At 34.7% G+C, this 4,185-nt stretch overlaps 1 pseudogene; it reads left to right on the forward strand.

The window, feature by feature from the left end:
* Positions 1-1,658: 1,658 nt before the first annotated feature.
* On the forward strand, positions 1,659-3,154 carry LOC130458857 (DNA mismatch repair protein Msh6-like; annotated as a pseudogene).
* Positions 3,155-4,185: the final 1,031 nt, after the last annotated feature.

The following is a 4,185-nucleotide window of genomic DNA, read 5'->3' on the forward strand; positions in this document are numbered from 1 at the left end:
GATTCATATTCTTACCCTCTCCTCCTCCTTCCCCCTTCCATAGCCAACAAGCAATTCAAGTGCGTTTTGCATGTATCATTGATTAAGACCTATTCCCATATTATTAATATTTGTGGTAGAGTGATCATTTAGAGTCTAGAGCACCAGTCATATCCCCATCAAAACATGTGATCAAGCAAATGTTTTTCTTCTGTGTTTCTACTCCTACAGTTCTTTCTCTGGATGGGGATTGTGTTCTTTCTCATAAGTCTCTCAGAATTGTCCTGGATAATTGCATTGCTACTAGTAGAGAGGTTCAATTGTACTGTTCTCCTGGTTCTGCTTCCTTCACTCTGCATCAATTCCTGGAGCTCGTACCAGTTCACATGGAATCCCTCCAGTTCATCATGCCTTTGAGCACAATATTATTCCATCACCATCAGATTCCACAATTTGTTCAGCCATTCCCCAATTGATGGATACCCCCTAATTTTCCAAATTTTGTCACCACAAAGAGCCCCGCTATGAATATTTTTGTATAAAGTCTTATTCCTTAGTATCTCTTTGGGGTATAATCCAAGCAGTGGTATGGTTGGTTCAAATATTAGGCAGTATTTTAAAGCCCTTTGGGCATAATTCATAAATTGCCTTCCAGAATGGTTAGATCATTTCACAACTCCACCAGCAATGCATGTGTCCCAATTTTGACACATCCCCTCCAAAATTTATTGCTTTCCTTTGCTGTCATATTAACCAACATGCTAGTTGTGATTTGCATTTCTCTAACTATAAGAGACTTAGAACACTTTTTCATGTCCTTATTGATAGTTTTGATTTTTTTATCTGAAAATTGCCTATTCATGCCTCTCGCCCATTTATCAATTGGGAAATAGCTTGATTTTTTTGTACAATTGATTTAGTGCCTTATAAATTGGAGAAATTAGACCTTTGTCAGAGGTTGAAAATGAACCATATTATTAAAGAGAGGTCCTGACATTTTACCAGGGCCATCCATTAATGATCCAAGCCTGATACTCAGATTTCTTAGAAAAGGAATCATAAATTTAAATCATAAAATTATATATACTTGGATCTTATAGACTATCTGATTCAACTTCCATATAATACAGAAGTTACTTTTACCTTCCTGACCAGTAATTATTCAGCCTATATTTGACCATGTCCAGTTGTGGGGTTCCATTTCTTGGTTGCTTTTCAAAGTAGAAAATGTTTTACTTTTCTGGCTTTTATTGTAGTTATATTTTCCAGAACTAGAAAAAGAGATATTAAATGGATATAGAAGCATACAATTCATCACCACTGTCAACAGGGAGCCTGTCACAGAAAACAAAAGTTTCTGGCAGTGTGATTTTCAAATACAAAGGATAATGATCTCTCAGGACAGGCTGATAGTATTTCTCAGTAGACATGAGAAAATTGACTTATATCCCCTTGAACTAAGTAAGGGTTTCCTTCCCAAATGTGAGACCATCAGCCAGGTCTATTGCTTCTACATTCTCTCCCATTAGACAATGAAGTCTTTAGGAATAAGGACTAGTTTTCAACCTTTCTTTTCATTCCCAATTCTTAGCACCCAATTATAGAACCTGGAACACTTAGCTATTTGATAATTGCTGCTTGCCAAGCAGCTTACTTTCAAAATGATCGCCACAAAAATCCATCTTCTCCTTATAATTTTTACTGCTATCAATCTCAAGCAGATTCTTGTTAATTTTCACTATACTGATGGGATTTTTCATCTTATTTCTTCCTTGAATCAGTTCATTCTGTGCATCAAGATCAGATTAATCCTCTATAAGCTACAGTACAGATCATATCACCATTGCTCTTTGATGGTTAATATACTCAATAAAACCCCAAATCCTTAGCATCACAATCGAGACATCACAATTTTGTTTTCCCAATATTGTTCCCCACTATTTCCTTTAATTTGCTTTTTTCAGGGTCTGGGTTCCATTAATCAGGTTGCTGCCAATAGGGAAAGGAAACACCTCAGTGAGGGTTCTTCTGACATACAGGTATCTTAGTTTAGTATTGGGATTTTCTCAGATGATGAAGAGACCCTATTGCTTCTATATCCCCAGATTGACTAAAGGTAGTACAACTTACAAGTAATATAAACCAAGAACATCCCCCTTCCACTTAAACAATGGAGTTAAATGTACTTCCTTAAAGCAATAGGAGATCACATAACTTTCTCTGCCAAAACTCCTGATACCATGATGGTTTATGTCAGCATGCCAAATCTGAGATCTCTCTAACTTTTAGACTAGCTCTCTACCCACTATTCCAAGATGCCTCTCTTTTTGTATTTAATATATTGCATATATAGTTACTTCCACCCCCTCTACAATGTGAAGTAAAATACCCTCTTAAAAAATTTCACTGCCCAGTATCCATGTAATATTATTTCTTACCTTTATGGCCTTAAACAAGTCACTTACCCTCTTTGGGTCTCTCTTTCTTCCTCTATAAAATGGGAGGTTGAGCTAAGTGACTTCTGAGATCCCTTCTGGGATTACATATTTGATCCTCTGATCCTTGTTTACATACACACAAAAATGTTTGAGAAATACTGGAATTTAGAAGATGGGATATGTTTTATGGAACTGCTTCAGAAAGAATAATGTCAGGTGAAAGTATCGTTTTTATTGAAATGTATGAGATGTCCTGCATGCTACATCATGCAACAGAGCATTCCCTGGCACTCATGGATGAACTAGATAGAGGAAATGCAACTTTTGATGGCACAGCTATAACAAATGCAATTATGAGTGAACTTCCTGAGACCATGAAATATCATGCTTTATTTTTGACATCCTACCATTCATTAGTAGAGGATTGCTCCCAAAATATTGTTATGTGCCTGGAACACATGACATGCATGGTTTAAAATGAAGACCCAAGTCAGGAAACCATAACCTTCCTTTATGAATTTATTAATGGTGCTTGGCCTTAAAACTATGGATTCAATGCAGTAAAGTTTTCTTGTTTTCATAATGAGATTATTCAAAAAGGTCACAGGAAAGCAAGATAATTTTAGAAGATGACCCAATCATTGAGACCATTTTGAGAAGTCTACTTAGCTCTTGAAAATTCAACTGCATATGTCCAGGATATTTGGAAGTTGTTGACTTTGACCAAAGAGCTATAAGTTTCAGAAATTTCTGACAAAGGTGCTAAAATTCAGATAATATGATCTAACAAACTTTATTTTTTAATGAAAAATATTATGGAGAATTGTAGAACTAGTAAAACAATTTTGCAGCTTTATAACAGAAATCTGGTCCATTTATGTCTCTTGGTCAATTCTGAGCTTAGGATTTTGTCCATTCTCAATTTCTGACCAACATATGTATGTATTCATATGTATTTGTAGAGATAGAAATTATATACATGAACATACATTGATTAAAAGTTTATAGTTCATATATATGTATTCTTGCTGCAATTATGCCATACTCCAAACAATCATGTGTCTGGACATTAGATATTTTTTCATCCATGTGGCTTTTCCTATGTGATAAGATCAAACATTTAAGAGTAATTACAGCTATCTTTTGGCAGACTTTGTTGTGTTCTGAGGCTTGAAGAATTCACCATATATAGAGTATATCTTTGATTTGGGCTTGTGTTGAAACTCCATGATGAATAACTTTGGCAAGCATATGTCTCCCTGTTTTATGCTTTGTTTGATATTAATAGTCAGTGGGTCATCAAACAAGGTTATTTCTGTATTCCTTCCACATCGTGGGGGTTATGGGTATGAATGCCAGTGATCTGGAATATCTGCATAAAAATTTTGACCCTCCCTCTGTAACAGAAAAAAATGAGAAAATTTTCTTCTTCTTTTATGGGGTGTTTACAGTACCTTATACACATTTATGAGTTACTAAATTTTTAAAGATATCTCTATATTTTTAGCCTTTGTGTATTGTCTGTTAGATTTCATATTCTTTTGCAAACTTTAATTTAAAAAAAGATTGTTTATATTTGTGATATTACAAGATAAAATATGTTGATATTATATAATACTATACATATATTTTGTAGACTTCTGAGTTCCTAAACTTTTCCTCTGTCATCTGATGGCCTTCACAAGTCATCTGAAACTTCTGGAAAACTTCCCCTAAATTTCCATTTCATTTCTTAAACTGACCTGCAATATATTGAATATGCAATTGG

This window comes from Monodelphis domestica, chromosome 1 (genome assembly GCF_027887165.1).
Source record: "Monodelphis domestica isolate mMonDom1 chromosome 1, mMonDom1.pri, whole genome shotgun sequence".
Taxonomy (NCBI): domain Eukaryota; kingdom Metazoa; phylum Chordata; class Mammalia; order Didelphimorphia; family Didelphidae; genus Monodelphis; species Monodelphis domestica.